Source organism: Equus quagga, chromosome 8 (genome assembly GCF_021613505.1).
Source record: "Equus quagga isolate Etosha38 chromosome 8, UCLA_HA_Equagga_1.0, whole genome shotgun sequence".
Classification (NCBI taxonomy): Eukaryota; Metazoa; Chordata; class Mammalia; order Perissodactyla; family Equidae; genus Equus; species Equus quagga.
Window position 1 is genome coordinate 20,785,486 of NC_060274.1, and position 20,120 is coordinate 20,805,605.

At 38.3% G+C, this 20,120-nt stretch overlaps 1 pseudogene; it reads right to left on the reverse strand.

Annotated features, from left to right (window-relative positions):
* Positions 1-570: 570 nt before the first annotated feature.
* LOC124244308 (uncharacterized) lies at positions 571-699 on the reverse strand (annotated as a pseudogene).
* Between the last annotated feature and the right edge of the window lie 19,421 nt (positions 700-20,120).

A 20,120-nucleotide genomic window follows, 5' to 3' on the forward strand; every position in this document is an offset into this window, starting at 1 on the left:
GTCTATGATCAATTTTGTATTAATTTTTGTAGATGGTATAAGGTAAGAGCCAAGGGCAAGCTTCAATTTTTCTCTCTCTCTCTTTCTCTCTCTCTTTTGTTTTGTATACATAGCTGTCTGACTGTTTCCACATCATTTACTGAAAAGATCTTTTCCTTCTTTGAATGACCTTGGAAGCTGTTGAAAATCAATTGACACTTTTCTTGGAAATCAATTAGATCTATACAGACACGTCATCCCGTTCCATTGATATATCTATCTGTTCTTATCCCATCTTGATTACTATAGCTTTAGGGTTAAGTGTTGGAACCAGGTAGTGTAAGTCCTCTGACTTTGTAGGTTTTTAAAAATTGTTTGGACTATTAGCAGTTGTTTGCGTTTCCATGTAAAGTTTCCATGAAGTATGATGTTAGCTTTAGGTTTTTTGTAGGTGCCCTTTGTCACACTGAAGAATTTTTGTTCTTTTCCTAGATTTGCTGAGAGTCTTTTCTTTAAATGGTATTGAATTTTGTCAAATTATTTTCTGCATCTATTGAGATGCTCATATGGTTTCTACTTTCTAGTCTGTTAACGTGGTGAATTACAATAATTGATTTCCTTTTCCTTTGTCTGTTTTCTTCTGGTTAGAGGGTATGTCAGATATTCAACTGATAAGAAGAGATACTACACCTGCTCTTCGCCAAAAGGCTGAGAAACAATCTACAATGATTGTTTTTCAAATGTTAAACCAATTTTGTGTTACTGAACTATATCCCCTTGGGTATGATTTATCCTCCTTTTTATATATTGCTGAATTTGATTTGCTAAACTTTTGTAAAGAATTCTTTGCATCTACATTTGTGAGAAATGTTGATCAGTAGTCTCCTTTTTATTGCAACATCTTTGTCTTTGACATCAGGGTAACGCTGGTCCCACAGAGTGATTTGGGAGGAGTCTTCTGTTTTCAGGAAGCAGATTCTAAACCTTACATGGAAATACAAACAACTGGGAATAGACACCAAGAAACGTAATTTTTAAAAAGAAACACAAAGTTGGAGGTCTTACACTACCTGATTTCAAGACTTAATCCTAAAAATCATGTAGAATTGTTTTTATTTCTCCTTTCAATGTTTGTTAGAATCACAAGTAACTTTTGTCATTTACTGCTTCCAAGAATCTTGCCTATTTTACATAAGTTAGAAATGTATGGCCATAAATTCATTTTATTCCCTGATTAATTTTGCAACGTGTGCATGACCTACAGTGATGTCTTGTCACTCAGTCCTGTTGTTGGAAACCTATGTCTTCTCTTATTTCTTCATCAGTCTTACCACAGCTTTTTCAATTTTATTGATCTTTCAAATAACCAGTTTTTTATTTTGATATTCTATACTGTTCTTGTATTTTCTATTTCAGTGAATACTCCTCATATTTATTATTTCCTTCTTTTTGCTTACTTTGGGATTAACTGTCTCTTCTTTTCTCCTCTTTTATTTTATTTTTGTGTGTGTGAAGAATTGGCCCTGAGCTAACATCTGTTACCAATCTTCCCCTTTTTGCTTAAAGAAGATTGTTGCTGAGCTAACATCTGTGTCAATCCTATTCTGTTTTATGTGGGATGCCACCATAGCGTGGCTTGATGAGTGGTGCTAGGTCCATGCCCAGGATCCAAACCTGCGAACCCTGGGCCACCAAAGCAGAGTGCATGAGCTTAACCCTATGCCACAGGGCCTGCCCCTAACTTTCTCTTCTTTTTAAAGTTTCTTAACATAGAAATTTATATCACTGATTGAGGTCTTGCCAATATAAGCATTTATTGACATGATCTTTCCTCTAACCATTGCTGCATCTCACAAATTTTATTATGGGGTGGTTTCATTTTTATTTAGTTCAAAATATTTTCTATTTCCCCCATGTAAACTTTTTCTTTGATCTATGCTTTATTTAAAAATGTGTTATTTAATTCGCAAATATCCAGGAATTTTCCAGATATGTTTCTGATGTTGATTTTTTTTCATTTAATTCTGTTGTGGTCAGAGAACATACTATCTAACATTTCAATTTTTTAAAATTTCTTAAGACTTGTTTCATGTCTCAGAATATGGTCTATTTTTGTAACTATTCCATGTGAACTTGAAAAGAATGTGCATTCTGCTGTTTTGGGCGAAGTGTTCTGTAAATGTCAATTGGGTTAAATAAGTTGATAGCGTTCAAGACTAGTGTGTTCCTATTGATTTTCTGTCTTCTTTTATCAGTTATTGAGAAAAGCATGCTAATGTACCCAAATATAATTGTGGATTTCTTTCTCTTTTTTTCTATTGGTTTTTGTTTCATGTACTTTGAAGCTCATTATTAAGTGGATATGCAGTTAAGGTTATTATATCTTACTAATTTGACATGTTTATCAGTATGAAAGAACTTCTTTATTCTTGGAAATATTCCTTGTTTCAAAAGCCACTTTATTTGATACTAATATAATGACTCTAGCTTTTTTTTGATTTGTATTTTATGGTATCTAATTTTTCATCTTTTTACATTAAAACTATCTGTTCCTTTATATTTAAATTGGGTTTTTCTAGATAGCATCTAATTGGGTCCTGCTTTTCCATCAATCTGACAATCTCTGCCTTTTAATTATACTGTTAATTTTTAATGCAATTGTTGCTAGAGTAGGGCTTAAATTTACCCTCTGGCTATTTGTTTTCTACTTGTCATACTTAATCTTTGTTTTGTCCTCTTTTCCTGCCATTTTGATATTAATTGGGTGTTTTTGATTATTCCACTTTATCTCCATTGTTGGCTTATTAGCTAAACCTCTTTTTGGGTTTTTTAATGGTAGCTCTAAAGTTTGCAATACAATCTTTAACTTCTACATTCAAGTACTATTATACAACTTCATGTCTAATGTAAGAACTTATAACAGTGTAGTTCCATTTCCCTGCTTCCAGCCTTTGTGCTATTTTGTCATGATTTTACTTTTACATATGTTGTAGACCCCAAAATACACTGCTATTTTTGCTTTTAAAACTGTTTTGTCTTTTAAATGTCTTTAAAATATTTTTTAAAGTTTTAAAATTTTTCCATATGTTTATGATTTTCAATGCTCTTCATTTCTTTGTGCAGATCCAAATTTCTGGTAATATTCTTCTTCCTCCTGAAAGATTTACTTTAACATTTTTTCATAGTGAAAGTCTGATGGTAATAAATTTTCCTAGCCTTTTTTATGTCTGAAAAAATCTTTACTTTTATTTTATTTTTAAAATATATGTTGGCTGGATATAGAACCCTAGGTTGACTTTTCTCTTTCGTTCCAGTTCTTTAAAGATGTTCCACGATTTTCTTCTGGCTCGAGTGCTTTCTCACGACAAGCTAGCTGTCACTCGTCTACACTTAACATGTCTTTGTTTTCCCTGGCTGATTTCAACAGTTTCTCTTTACCACTGATTTCAGCAGTTTTATGATGATGTACCTTGTGGTGATTTCTTCCTGATTCTTCTGCTTGGGGTAATTTTGGGCTAATTTGGTCCACTACTGAGACAGTACCTTCCTAAGGACTCTACCCAATGCCCTGCATATGAAGATATTTTTCCGCTCTGGCTGTCAGAAATGGCAACTGTCCCCGACTCTGTGTGAGTTCTGGGGGTTGTTCCGCCTGCTCCTTTCTGTGACTCTTTCCCCTGACTCAGGGAGTTTCCTTACATGCAAACCTAGATCATTATTCCAATAGAGATTTGACAGGAAGACCCTACTTCAGACCTCTAGAGAGATATACAGTCATGCACTGCATGATGACGTTTTGATCAACAATGAACCACACATACGATGGTGGTCCCATAAGACTAGCACCATATAGCCTAGGTGTGTAGTAGGCTATACCATCTAGGTTTGTGTAAGTGCACTGTATGAAGTTCTCACAATGATGAAACACCTAATGTTCACACATTGCCTAACAACGCATTTCTCAGAATGCGTCCCTGTCATTAAGCAACAAGAGACTGTATATTATATATATATATATATATATATATATAAAGTGAATGAATATCTAGATATATATTCTTCCTCTCTGGTTCCCTGCCTTACAATTCTAGCTTCCTTAGATTTCCAAAGTCCAAGCTCTTTCCTCTTCCTTTAGGAAGACTACTGGGCTCCAGGTACGTTGTTAAAGGTAGGTGAAGTTTACCTATGCCACTTTCCTAATTCATTTCCTCATCTCTCTTACATTTTCAGGCCTTTCTTTCAGGCCTCTGGGCCAGCAGAGCTCTAGTACCCTTTTCTTGTATCTTCAGTGCAGTGTATGAATTTTTTTTTTCAATATAGCTAGAATCACAGTATGACAGAATCTAGTGGCGCCAGGAACAAATGGTGCTACATTCCAAAATTACCCATCCCTCCTTCCTCCAATCAAAATTCCCCTTCCTTCTGAGGAAATTGGAAAAAACTAATCTGGAGCAAGTGTAGGATGGCAGTGAAGAATGGTGGTTATGAGGGTAGCCGCTGGAGTCAGACTTCCTGTGTCCACATCCTGACTCTGCTGCTCACTAGATGTGTGACTTAATCACGCTGAGCCTCAGTCTCTATTTATAAAGTAGCAATAATTACAGGTACTGTTATAAGGCAATGTAAGGACTGAATAACATAATCCATGTGAAGAATTCAGGACCGTGCCTAGAATAAGTGTTAGAAGGATACTGGGTGTTAGCGTTATTGCTCATGTAGTATGTAACAGATGCACTTTTATAGATACGTAACTTGGTACTTTTAGAAGACACTTTTACAGTTTTAAAGGATGTTTATTAATCCAGATACACATCACATTGCTCAAATATTTACCTCTTTTTCCTTTGTATTATTCCACTTTTGAGCAGTATAAATAGGGAACATTACATGGCAGGCCAGCCTTTCCTGGGCATCTATTCCTGAGTGTCCCTGTGTTGAGGGTCGTCAAGACCACCCTCAGGTTGGATGATTTGTTTGGAGGACTAATAGGACTCAGCATATAGTCCTGCTCAGGGCTGTGATTTATTGCAGTGAAAAGCTACAAAGGAAAATCAGCAAAGGGAAAAGGTAGATGGGCAGAGCCCAGATGAAACCAGGTTCAAGCTTCCACAACTGGAGTCACACAGGACACACCTAGTTCCACCTGCTTTGAATTGTGACAGCCTCTTGTCTACCAGGGAAGCTCATTAAAGACTCAGTGCCCAAGGTTTTTCTTGGAATCTGGTAGCATAGGCACCCTCTGTGTACCATGCACCAAAATTCCAAAGTCCTGTAAGGAAAGCAGGTGCTCAGCATAAATCATATTGTTTGCAGAAATAAAGTGCTGTGAGCTACTCTTCTCATTTAGGGAAGTTTTATATCACTGTTGAAAACTGTTTATCAGCCAAATTACAAAACACCAGTCAGGGCTCAATTTTGCAAGCATGCCTTTCTAAGAAGAGCAACGTCAGACCTACTATGCTAATCCTTTTCTGCATAGTCACCTTCTCCAAGCCCCTAAAGCCAGTTTTTCAAGGCTTCCTGCCTTGCTCAAAAATTCTCCAAAACTCCCAACACCTGCAGTATCAGCAAGGTTCCTAAGAGCAGGCAGCAAAAAGGGAGGGGCAGGTGAGGTGTCCAGGATTATTAACACCATTTTTCATTATAATTCCAGCCTCATACAACATGTTTATGAACCATAAATTGCTGCAGATATTTTACTTCATGTGTCACTGTGTTAGGGGCAAGATTTTATAAAGATAAGGCCTACTGCAATGGCATAACCCTGGGTATTGAAGAATACTTTAGGCTCGGCACTCTTTCTCTCAATTGTATTCATTATAAGAACTTGTTTGTTTTTATAATTGCTATTGTAAATAAAAATGGTATCGTGATGATCACTCAGCTGAAGATTTATGCAAAAATAACACTTTCATTCATTTGTTTGTGAATAGCTACTTTGGAAATAGGCGTTTTCCTTTACCTTATTGACATGCACTGAAGAGGGTTACCTGCATGATCCACACGTGTAGGATTGGGTCTCAGCGCCCTGAGAGTAATGCATTCTCTCTCTGATCAGCAGGTGGGAAGAGTGTAAGGAGTCATCTCGTGCATCACACTGAGATCTATGGCTTCAGAATGTGCTCATTTGTGTGGTAACTGATGTTGTGAAAACGCATTTCGAAAAAGATGTATATATTTCTTGGTTACGGCCGGAATCACATCACAGTGGATTACAGAGGTGCACCAATCTCGACCTGGATTTAGAAATCCATAATAACTAGAAACCTAACTTTTTAAACTTTATATGTCTGGAAATTTAAAACCTACAAGTTTGAACAACTCATAGGCTCAATTCAAAGGTCAAATAATTAAAAACTCACATGTTTTCATAATGCATAGGTCAAAAGTATGTGCACGTATGCATGCACGTCTTTTTTAATTACCAAAACGTTGTAAATTGATACTATAATCCTGTCCTTGTTCTCCCGTACTTGGATTCTACTTTCAGTAATTTATATTTTACTTATTTCCTTCCTTCCACTTTAATTTTCAAGCTTTCTGCTGTTTAATGCATATTTTAAGGCTCTGTTTTCCTCTCAATGCTATTTTAGCTATTTCCCACTAGTTACAATGTGTAGCATTTTTATTATATTTCAGTTTGTTTTTTATTTTTCCTACAATTTCTTCCTTGACCTATGAATTATTTAAACAACTGGATTTTACATTTCCAGGCATCTGCAGTTGTAAAATAAGTTACTGATTTCTAAATAAGTTGCATTGTGATCAGAACGCTTTGTCCAAATTAGACTAGTTCGTTGAAATGTACTGACACTTACTTTGCTTCAAAACATGTGGTCAGTTTTATCCCCAAATTGTACCTTTCAAAAATACTGGAATACTTGCTATCCTCTCAAAGTGCCAAGTTCTCACACCTGGAATTCTCATTCCCTTGATTGGGATTTTAAACCTCTTCCTGGATTCATTCTTGTCTTGCTTTACTCTGAGTCAGCCTCCCTGAACCCTCCTGAGTCAAACCCTCCTTCTATGTGTTCCTTTATTTTTCGTGGTTACCCTTTTCATCACATCCATCCCCATCTCGGGTTTTCTTCTGACGTGCCTACCCTTGCATCAGGACCACCTGAAGTGCTTTTGAGACCTTCAGGTTTACAGTTTTAACCCAGATCTATTGAATTACCTGTGCGAGTGGAGCCTAGCAGTCTTCAATTTTATCAAGTACCCAGGTGATTTTTGTGGACATTAAAGTTGATGAACCACTGAGGTATACTGGAATCATTTATTTGTCTCTCTTTCCTAATGTTGTTTGCTTATCTCTATATAATGGTGTCCCTCAAACCTGACACAAACTCTTATGTTGATAAACAAAAGAAACAATAAATGTGGCATGAATTTTGAATAATAAACCAGGCAGTCGCCCATGTGGTACGACTTAAGGGATGGCGTGACCACACGGTCAGTCTGGTGCTGAAGTCCAGGCAATTCTACTTTGAGTGACCCGAGGAAAACACTAACACCCCCATTGGATTTAACTGGTCACATCAATTTAACCTAATTTGTTCCTGACTTGACAGAGTCTCAGAACTGTAAGAGCTCATTTAATATAAACAAGTCAATCCCCGTCACTCTACAGATGTGATGCCTGAGATGTTTAGCAGGAAGATGACAAAATCAGGACCAGATTCTTCACTCTTTATTCACAAACAAAGGAGAGGAATAATGAAAAATACTTGGAAAGAAAGGGCATCTAGGGTGAGGGAGCACTAAGATAAAATTTACCTGAATTTGATTTGTTGGGATGTTAAATAGTCCAACCTATAAAACTCACATGAGAGTTAAAAAAAAAGCCAAATGAAGCTAATCCACTAAGGAATGCAAACACACAATCATTAATACATAGAGTCAAAAATTAAGAAAATCTAAGCTAGAAACTTTTTGGGTTAGATTTTCCTGACTTTTTTTGCCTCCGTGTCTAAGCAACCAAATTTGAATTATAATCATAAGTATTGTCCCACATGTTGGAACAATAAAATAACTAGAAGAAGAGAATATGGTTGAATGCCACTTTTTTCTTTAGCTCAGATTAATTTAAGTCTCCTGTGGGCCTGGGTTAGTTTATAAGGCTCCAGTTAAACAAGTACACTGATCCAATGAAGCAATTTTACCTCATTAGGTATTTTTAATGTTTTAACTAATCTAGTTGCTATTTCTCTTGCCCCCAAAATGCTCCACCAGATGGCAGTAAATGCACCGCCTATTCTTTTAAAAATGGAAACAACCTGCTGAATTAAACCAAATTTATCTTCAAGTGTTCTGCAGAGTTAAATTTTCATTGGCAGGAGGAAAAATCTACAGAAAAAAAGTAGGTTGAATATCTTGTATGTTAAATTAAATATGTAGTCATAAGGCCAATGACAAGGAGAAAATTAAAAAGAAGAACCAAAATGGAAAATACAAAACACTGACCTTTGTAAAAAATCTATAAAGTGAGCCGATAAAAGTGAAAAGGCCACGTCGGCCACATGTTCAACACATTTCAGTCAAGTTTTGTGTTTTTGTACTTGGTAAATTATGGAGTCTTTGAATTAATTTCACAGATTTCACTTGTATTTCCGTTTCTCCATAGTCCAACCACAATACTTTAAATAGATAACAGAAAGCACTGATTCCTCCAAAAATCAATGTAATTCACATATAACTTCAATCTCTTTAAATTGGCTGAAACCAGCCAACAGAATTAAACTTCAGTTCTACCTGATATTACCGCAGCATGCAGAAGAGCTTTCTTTGACTAAGCTTAACCTGGGTCAACAGATTCCAGTACTGTCCAAATGGACCAGTACAATCACAGATTGCATTAACAGAAGAATAGCATTCAGCACAAAGGAGCAGATAGTCCAGTCTCAGGCGTTAGGCTTTGGGCCTGTGATTTGAAGGTAAATTGAAAAGTTAAGGTACACGGACCACAATCTGTGTATACTAATTGTGAACGTTAAATCTATGGAAAGGAAATAAAATAATATAACCATCTACAAATATATAAAGGACTGTTAGTGACATGGAAAAGGAATAAGGCCTTCTGGGTGACGTTGGAAGACAGCTGAAAGACGTACAGGTGGAAGTCGTAGTGAGAAGTCTTGCAAGAGAGGAAAGTCTCCATGGGCCAGCAATGAAGAAGAGAATGCAAGCTCAGATGGGATTAAGATGGGTTGAGGACGAGGACTCTTAGACTTGGAAATTGGTCCTAAGGCTGTTGGCTCTAACACTGAGACAGTCATGAAACTTAAGATCTTGGGTTCCAGAGAAGCAGGGAGTTGGCACAGCTGCATACAGCAGAAACCTGAAAATGTGTACCCTCAGTGAAAAGCCGGCTAAAGAAAACTCTGCCCAGCATTCAGAGAGAAGTTTGTCTCTGCTCTGCCAGCAGGAAACTCTTCCAGACCCCAGGCTGCTCTAGCTTCCCGCTGCAGAAGAAAGTTGTCTCCTAGCTGATGTTTCCCAGAAATAGGATTTATTGCCTCCGGAGCTGGGGAGCCCCTAGTCGTTTGTACCACGGAAATAAGCAAGCCAACACTGACTTTGGCAGAGTCCTAAAACTCTAGTCAGCATCTGGCAAAGGGGCTCTTTAGGTGGGAACCTTGAAACACATTTATAAATACAATTTTTAGCTTTTGTTAAATGACACATCTCATAATATATAGACATTTTTCAAATTGTATCAAACCTCTGCCATTGCCAGAATCAAAGCCTGACTTCTTAAGAAAAGGCAACAAAGCCTTGAGCCAACTGTCTGGAACAGCTGACTGTTTCCTATTTGTAAAAGGAGGCAGGAGATACCTGGCTTTTAGGAGACCCACCTGCTTTTAACTAAAAACCCTTTGAAGTTACTTTAAACCATTTATCCTCTCCAGCTCTATTTACTTAATTTTAACATACTTATGAAAATAATAACATTAGCTTCCAGGTACTGTGTCAGAACTTAGTATGTCCATGAAACAGACTACGTACTTCATATATGTTTTTTTCATTTTATCCTCAGAAAAACACTATGAGGCAGGTTTTAGGAGGTAGATGAAGAAGTCAAGGTGTAAGAAGGTTTCAAAGTTTATCCAAGGCCACTGAGCAGGTAACAGGCAACATGGGACTGAGGTCAGCTGTGAAGTCCCCGCTCCTAACCCTGCTCCACTGCTCACTGCGTATTTAGAGAAAGGTAAACGACCTATTAGGGGTCTTGTAGACTTGATGTCAGTGACAGACGGCTGAATGGAAGACACCTGGAAACTTGTTAAACATGCAGGCTCCACGTTTCCGTACTGGAGATTCTGATTCTGAGACAGGGCCCAGATTCCTTATTTTATTGACTGTCTCCCTTGGTGATTCTGACATACAGCTAGTTTTTGTAACTACTCTTGTAGGTAATACAAATTCTTATTTCCCCTAATGAGTTGATTTAGAACAACTCTGTTTCCTTTCAACCTGAGATTATTCTAATTATTTGAGAAATTATTAATGACCCCTAAGCCCAGAGAAGCTGGCCGTCCAAAATGAGGATGAGCCAACAGACCCAAGCTGCTTGCAAAAAAAGGGATTTCAGGTTTAATGATATTAATGAAACACTGCATTTTATACCCCCTATTGGAGAATGGCAATCTACCACAGTATGTTAAAGACTGGCAAGTTCTTCAGTAAAGAAACCTGTTTAACTTTATTTAATCCAGGATTTCCCCAACATAGTTTACCACTGACTTCTCTTCTCTCGTGGGCGCCATCAGTTCCACAACAGCCCTTATTTGAGGTCCAAGCACAAACATTCAGGGAGGCATATGCACGAGTGCTACCCTCAGGGTGTTCTAGCTCTCTGCTGTGGGAATCCTCTGCCTCCCAGAACCTCTCCTTTTCTAGGCTTGTACTTTTCTGCCCTTGCTCAGCTACCCGATTTCACAATGACCAACCAGGTCTGCCACAATGCCACACTCTTCTTGCCTTCCACTCTGCCCTTAACTCGTTGTAAACTGGATTGGAAACCCCAATGTGTTTAGACTTTCTCAGCAAGCGATTCTGAACGGCCAGTCCAAATATTGGAAAAGTCTAAACGGGGACAATAAGAGGCCAGGAGCTTCATTCCACCCCTTATATTGTCTTCAAGTATTTAAGAAGGAGCCCTGAGAAAAAGGAAGACTTGTCCTCTGTCTTTGCAGAGGCCATCACCAGCACTTTTGTGAAGGGACTTTGCACTATCCAACATTGGAATGGAATGGCCCACAAACTAGTAGAGAGTCACCCACTCCTTGGCATACTTACTTGGTGGCTGGGTGACTATCTGTCAAAATTACCCTGAAAAGGATTCTTGTAGAAGGTTGGGCTAGATAATCTAATTCTAGAAATCTAGTCTTTTTAAAGAGATTGCACATTCTTTATAGTACATTTGCTCTGGGTGAACTGATTAAATCATGTCTCCCATGGCTTTAATGTAATCAGTGTGGCCTAGGAAATAATTGAAGCAATGGCAGAACCTGTATGACTGTTTCAATATTCAAAGCCGGAGTCAGTGAGGACCCCTGAGGATGGAGGGAATTATGTGCTCCACTTCAACGCATGCCCCAAACTCAAATGAGTGCAAATCTCAGTAGTTTAACCATTTGAAAACTTATTGCAAAGGCATTATAGGAGAATTACATGAACAAGCTTGTACCTGGAAAAATTTTAAATATTTAAATTGTCTATTTTAAAAACAAGTAAAATAAAATGCTTGTTAATAGATTCCATATAGTGTGGCAGGGGGTGGCATTGTCATATTTTGTCTTTCCTTCTGGGACCCTATTCCTGTGTACGACAATGGGAATAGGTTATTTGCTACCGGAAATATATTTCATTTCATAAAAATCAGAGATATCTCATAATGTAAAAATGAGGATATCAGATGCTGGGGGTGGGGGGGGCGGTTTGCACAATTTGCTAATGCATTACTGATTGATTAGATTTTTGCAAAGTGAAGTTTTTGTATCAGACAGCCTGAAGGAAGATAAAAGTCACCCTATTGTAATAAACCTAGTTGTACTACTTTGTTCAAAAGCTGAAAATTGTATGGCTGAGCTTAGTTTTGGCAAATCATCAAACAGCTCTCAGCAGACTTATTAATAGAATTTTGCAGGGGAAGAAATTGATGAGGTTATACAAAGAATTAATAGCAGAATGAGGAAAAAAATTTAGGACTCCAGAGCCTTATTTCTGGAGAAAAACTGCTTATCGTATACTTGGAAAGTGGTGTCTCACCTTTGTTAAAAAAAAAAAAATAAAAAGTCTGGTTAATTCAGTAGTTAATTTTCAGTCCAGTAAAAAGAAAGAAGGCACCAAAATGTCACCAGCTAGAGTCAAGGGTCACAGTGATGAAGACAAAAGAAAATCAGCCATTACAGCTTGAATCTGTGACCACTGGGGACCCTCCAAATCTGCTGAGTGAGTGCCCCTGGAAGGACTTGGACAAAGACAGAGGATAAAGGAAAACGAGCTCCTTGAGCACAAAGGTAGGTCTCCCTCGATTTATATCTTCATGACCTGGGGAAACAACAAGCACTAAATAAATGCTTGTTGAAGAAACAGATCGATGATTTATCATGCTTTACAATTTAAACTTTAAATATCAGAATAAAATTTTTGACAGGATGATTAGCCAACAGAATAATTCAAGGGTTTATTAATAGAGGAGAAATTGAAGGGAAATAGTTTAAAACTCGAATGAGTGTTTTTCAGCATCGTGAGATCTTGTAAGAAAGAATGAAGATCTATGATATGAGAGGAGAGAGAAGAAAGAAATCAATTTCCCTATTTTTTCAGGTTATTTAAAAAGCTAGTTCAAAGTTATCATTCTCTCTCCTCTCAAATTAGTATAATTTTGAAAGAACAAGTTTATAACTCTTATTACATTAAAATTTGCTTAATTAAAATACATTTCCATTTCCAAATTACTTTCAGAAAACTATGAATTCAGATTCTTTAATAAAGAAGTCTGATTCTTTTGTTTTATTTTAAAATAATCTGCCTACCAATTTAAAATGTCAGATAAAACGCATGTGAATAAAGTAAAATTAGAAAAGACAGTTTACTAAAATATGATAGATAATGAAAATTTGTATCATCTCCAGCTTGTTTTTTTCCCAAATGTCCATTTTATATGATCAGTTATATTTATATATAGCACTATATCTTACCTGTAGGCCATACAGCTAAGATAATAAGTGAACTGAGTCTTTTCATAGACTTTATATGCTGTTTCTTTTTGCTGTTTTCTAATGCCAATGCCACACTGAGCCAGACCATTCCAGAAATCAGTTAGTGATAATTCAGAAATGAGGACCTTAGCTACTGCAGGCACTGGGGTCAGAGGCATTTAAAATCAGGCAGTGTTACCTGAATTTAAATATCAGTTTAGGAAGAACTTTAACTAATCTAATTGAAAATTTAAGGAATCAAAACTATTTTTAATACTCACCCATAAAACATGATCTACACAGGTAGCTTGCTTCCTATTTGAACAGCTCAGATATGTCAAGGAAACTCCCTGCAGAGTCAGAGATGGACCAGTGAGCTGACCTGGGACCTGGCTCATTCTCTGTGTCCTCTGATCACAGGAGTAGCTAACAGAGCACGAACTCATGCCTGCACCCCACCCACTATAACCTGCAAATATCACCCCTCGATTTTTATTACAGAATGAGATTTTTTTCTTTCTTCAAATTGTGTTTGTTTTCAAAACAAAAATTATTAGTTTTCCTTTTTCAGGACTTACTACATGCCGGGCACTGTGATAAGACCATTAAATTCATCACCTCGTTTAATCTTCCCCTTGGCACTGTTGACAGGTTATTATGCCTGTCTTACAGAGGAACTTGAGGCCTGTTAAGATTGTTATTTGGTCAAGTTATTTGCCAACAGCTGTTTTCCCCCTAAAATAAGTTTTTGGGATTGGTTTGGATCTTGGAAATGTCCTGAGTCTTTAGAGGAGAATTGATTTGGTTACACCAGGATGGACTCCATTCTTACTGCTGGATATGTCAACTGTTTGACTTCAGTCTCAAACTTTACCTGGCCTTCACTTTACTGGCTGTCCACTCTAGTTTATCAAGTCAAATGTGGGTGTATTATAAAAACCAGGATTTAAGATCTTTAGAATGAATAGCAGAAATCTGATTCTGGATGTCACAGGATATTTCCCACTGGTTGGAATTAAAAGGAGATCCCAGGATACCCTGCCTTCTCAGAATCATGAATGTACCGGAGATGCTCACAGAAAGACAAAGGCAGAGGTTGGAGAAACAGCTTGAGCTAAACCAGCCCATGGTTGAGGGGGGAGGTAGGAGCAGAAGAGAAATGATGGGCACTGAACAATTCTATTGTACTATTTTGTTCGTATGCAAATATACCTTGGGTTCCAGGTTATCTCTCTCTTCTAATTGGTAACATTTCATATTGACCCAATGTGCTTGCATGTAGAGTTTAAGAAGACCATGTTATAATGGCAGTGCATAGGACGGGGGTGGCTGAGGGGTCAGATCAGGAGAGTTGGAGTGAGGCCCAGGTCAGTGACTAATTAGCTGGGGTGACCTTGAGCAGGTCTCATAATATCTATGGACCTTACTTTCCCATAAATCAGTAAACATTACATCATCTTCAGGGTCCTTCCCAGCTTTATGATTCTAGAACTCCATAGCTGTTTTTTATTTAGATTTGTCTTTCTTGGTTGTTAGTTTATCCACTCTATGCTCTCATGGCAGATACTAAGTTTCTATCTGTACCTGTCATGCTGCTAGTATTAGAAATGGCCACATACACAACACTCACAGACCCTGGACACATACCAATATAAAATACCAAATTCTGCCACCTGTATACATGAAAAAATTAGACCATGTGGATGCATAAATTGGTAGTAGGCTAACAATTATTAACTTTAGAATATTTGTTGGTTTATAAACCACATCTGAGGATTTCCATAATCCTATGGAGTACATATTATCACATTACCTAAACAAAGAAACTGAGATTCAGAGACATTAAATAAACATGCCAAGACTACTCAAGCCATAAATGACTGTTCCATTAGTTGACCATATTCTTCTAACAACAAATTAATTTCTTCCACCATATCATGTTTTCAGTGGCACAAACATAATTGCATTTGTGTAATTTGGATTCAAGAGTGCAAGATAAAAGACAGAGTTATGGAAGTTGTATTTCCAGGTTATAAGAAGCCAGAAATCTTGTCTGCAGCCAGTAGTCAGTGAAGGACACCACCGGGATTTCATCAGTCATCAGAGGGGTTTCCAAAAAAATGTTTTCTGAAATAACATGCAACACTACTGAGGACACCGGGTTTATTTCCAGCAGAGTTGAAATGATAGACATTTCTGCTTTTTCCTGCTAAGATCCCTAAGCAGATAGTGAAAACCAGAAGATCTAAAGCATGTGATGGTGATGACACATTTATTATGACCCCTTCCTTGGACTTCATCACTGCAAGATGAGGGGGAAGAGGGGCAAGATGTGGAGGAAGCGGAGGGTTAACAAAGAGTCAATCAGAGGAGGGAGATGCTGACTGCTCAACAATAGGAAAACAACTGGTGCACAGGGAAAAGCGCACGCTGGGAGCTAAGAATCCAATTGCGCCGCCAAGCACCCTCCCTCCCACGAGAGACACAAACCAGCCCAGCAGACTTAACCCATTCAATATGGTTGCATTTGCTGTCTTCTGTTAATGGCTGTAAAGAAAATTGCACCACCAATCTTTCTTTAGAAGGTTCTTTAAGAGATACAAAATTTAAAGAGAAGGAGTATCCCTGTGAAATCTCCTCTTGATCATGAAGAGTGGTTTGAAGTTGTCCTGGAAAGCCTTGTAAAATTATCCCCAAAAGGACACCCAAAGTGAAGGTGCCCTGGCTGCAGCAGACGTGTCTGTTGGTATCAGCTCAGCACAGCCACACTCTTTTTCCTCACTGTTTCAGACAGAATTTTGGCCAGAAGATTTATTTTCCCAAAGAAGAGGCAGAAAGACAACAAACCAAGTTAAGATGATGCAAGAAAAGCCCTTAAAGAGATTCATTTGTACTAAATCGGTAATGAGGAAGAAAATGTTGCTTTAAAAGCCTTGCATAGAGCTTCTTACCCCCGGCAAGCTTGTGGATAGAGATAATCACCTCCAGCTGACCCATAATTACCTAGTTTGGATGGAGTCCACTCCGATTATGTACCGCCAAGTGGATTTAACTGAAATTCAGATTTTCTAAAAATAAAACCAGCTAACGACCCAGAGCAAAGTAACAGTCTCTGGATGATTCATCATAAAGACTAAACTTAGCTGGATTACCATGTCTGCTTGCCAGAGCAGTTGCTGTCTTGTTTTCATGGATATGAAATTTCATCTTCCTCTAAAATGCTTGAAAATCAGCAATTCTGGTGAAAGCCACATGTATCTGGGAGACTGAAAGACAGCTTTCTGAACAAAAACTGGCCCTCTGGCCAGAGTCTAGGGCCATGATCACAGCAAGCAGTGCAGATAGCAGATGCGATGGCTCAGCCACACTACATGGAGAAGGAAAAGCGCCATCGCACTAATGCAAGAAAAGTCCATTACCCGTAAGACAGAAGATAGCACGTACTGACTTACCACTGTGAGCAAGACTCAACTACACTGGGAGGGGAGCTCACACTAGTGAAGACACAGCCCTGCCCTGAGGGAGCTCCTATGGTAATCAAAGACACAAAGGAGAGTGGAGGAAAGTGAGCTGTGAAAAGAGAACTACATGGAGGCTCTACTCTGCTGGGTGAATTAGGACAACCAGAAAAAGGGAATAATACTAGAATAATAACATTATTCTGAAAGGACACACTCTTTTGTAAGTAAAAACGCCCTATACAAATGTTAGTTTCCACTTATCAGAAAAGATGACAGAAATGTTTACTGAGGGCTTGATGTCTCCTGTGTTTGATTCCTCTTTGCTACCTTCTTTCTGCTCAGTTCCCTTTGCTGGCTCTTCCTGGGCCCAGACAGGGTAGAAACATCTATCCGGGTGCTTGGCAGAGCATAGTGACTAAAATAATGTTCAGTCTAGAGCAGGGTGCTAGAAACCTTAAGACAAGCAACATTTTAAAGCACTGTCACTAACAGGAGTGTTCTTCAAAAACATACTGTCGTTCTTTTGTTACTGGTCCCTGGTGTTAACTTCCAAAAGTAGGGGGAAATGAACAGATTTGACGAACAGGTGCTTGCGTTGGAGAGGAGACGAGAAGGATCTCAGTTTGGTCCACTGCCATTCCATTAATTGAACACAGCACACCCTACCTGCACTCATTGACCCAGATCCCTCTTTCCAAGGATAGCCATCCTGCATGACAAAGTCCTGCTTTGCTGTTGATCCAGGGTTGAGATTAGCCAGCCAACTGTGGAACTGTCACAATTAATGAGCTGGTATCTACAAACCCAAACTGGGGGGTGGGAGGGGATCCCTCTAAGATTTATGAGACAAAGGCCTAGCATAATGGACAGAACAAAGAAAATGTTTTCTTAGATTGTTTGTAAATAAATCAGGAATATTTATGTATTATCATTTCATTGTCAATTTTCATATGTGAAAAGTGATAGGTATCATTTCAAAAATTTATTGAAATGGGTTTCCAAAGGAAGGGGCCACCTTCTGCTTGGCTTCTGCTGTCAATGTTTAGGAAGACGAGTTCTGAAGCAGGGACAGTTTTCTTCCACTTTAGACATTTTTTCATTTGAGATCCCAAACATTCAGATCTTTACAATTAACATTTCGAATCCGGTTATTTAAAAGGTAGTGGAAACCTAACTTAGTGGGAAAACATAGAGCTGGAAAGTCAAATTGTATTTCAGCTCACCAATTTCTCTCTGACTGACAAATATTTATCGAGTCATTAAATAAATCTTGAATGACCTTGGGCAAGACGCCTAAGTTTCTCAGCCTCAGTTGCCATATCTGTATGAAGGGGATGGTAATATTTGTTCCACTATTTTACCTCTCCAGGCTGTTGTGAAGACAAATGTAGAATATTTGAGAACAAAGTGTCCTTCAGAGTAAATGTTTCAACTAAGTTTTTCAATATTTTTAGTGTGGAAAAATTTGCACCTATCACAGGTAAAGGAAGCGCTGTTGTCCATCCTAGCCTGAATTTTCCAATCTGACATGCTTCTAATGTAGCGGGGGGAAAACGCTGTTAAAAAATACTAAACCCTTCTCTGAGAGCTCTGAATAATAAACCAAAGGCTATATGACCTTCCAGCCCTTAGAACAGCATGAGGAAAGGCCATTTTATAAGGCAGAGGAAACACGGTGTCATGAGTATATGAGTAATGATAGAATCCAAGGACATTTTATTTTCAACGGCACTGTGTGCTCTCTCTCTGCTTTAGCAAAGGCCTACCACTTATCACTCTAATAGAGTAGGTGAATTATTCCCCAAAATGGAACTTCACTGTGACATTTCCAGGAGGCTACAAAATACACAGGACAGAAAAACAAGTAAGAAAGATCCTACCGTCTGAGATGCCATGTCAACATAATTCACTGTAGGACTTGCTCTCTCACCATCACTTTGACAGTATCCAGGATGCAGAGCTATGTGTCAACCCTCCGTAGTGACTATGTTTCCTGTTCCATTTGCAAACACCCAGAACAGTGCTGGGCCATAGTAAGTGATCAATTAAAACTCATTGATATTGAATCTGTCTTACACCTCCCTCATTAACACATATCTTATGTTGAATGTCCATTCTGAATGATCAAATTTCATTGTTCATTCAAAGAACTTTTCACACACTGGAAATCTGAGAATTTAATATCCACAAAGGACGTGAAATCAATAGACTTGAACAGAGACTTTATCTGTGTTCTGGAAAGGAGAGCTGCAAACTAGACCACTTAATCACTTCTGTGATCCAACCTCACAAAGAAGAACTCCTCCCACGGATCTAAAAGAATGACCAAGAAACAGTGCAGCTGCCACCTCTTCTCAGAACCTGAAGGTCATGGTCTCTGACCACTCAGTGCTCAATGATAACTGAGTGACTGCTCTAATGACAGCCCCAAAACAGAGACAACAAGTGCCTCTGGACTAGATGTAAAGATTCGATTTCTTATTTAACTGTCCTCTTCCCAACAGATGCCCAGGTCTTTCATCTAGTTTAAAATGCTGGGTTTTTATAATATATAGCTTGATTTTATTCGGAGTTTTTGTTGTTTTGTTTAGTTGTATTTTAATTGATGCCTTCTCTTATATTGACCATTTACGAAATGTCCATCCCTGTTTGTACTATTGACTTTTATATTAGCATGTATGGATTTTATTATTTACAGTTTTGAGACACTAATAAACATCAAAAGCAAATCTCCATTAAAAAATTTCATAATAACATCGATTTCTTGATCTTGATGTAAACACAGGAGAATGACTTCCCGAAATCCATCAAGACGTGATGGATTTTGTAGGGTGAAGTATGAGAGAACTGCTCAAAACTTATGACAAATAAAGCACCAGAATGCCACTGCCCTGCAATCAGGATTCATTTGCAATGCACAGTGGGCTGAGCTGACATTAGAGGACCTTTCTGAACTGACCGTCTACAACTCAGGAGCATTTCTCAAGGTGTCGAATGCAGATTAAGAAAAATCCCTGAGAAAACCAGAAGCAAACTCACCACCACTTCTCAGTGCTTGCTAGTTTAAGTAAGACAATGACTCAGTGGACGATTTTAGAGGTTGCCTCATGTGGATCAGCGTGAGCAGCGGCACTGAAATTGTAGTTCTCATGAATCTGGAGGTTGAGATGGAAATATCTGAACAAACCACCAGCAGTGTTTGACAGGGTGGGGAAGTAGGGTCTAGCTTACAAACATTTAATAAGAAGTCTTACCCCCAGGGTACTAAGACTATGTGGTTTTATCCTGTGTTTGCAATTTAGACTTTGATGGGGTTTAGAACAAGAAAGCAGAAGAGCCTTTCCCCAAGAAGCGTGAGACGGGGAGGTGTGGCTCCAGGATACTGTGCAAATTTAACCTGCAGACCCTGACTAGTTTCCATGCTTCGCCTGTCCTTTCTCATTCTTTCCAATTTGGTTTTTCCTGCTTATCTTCC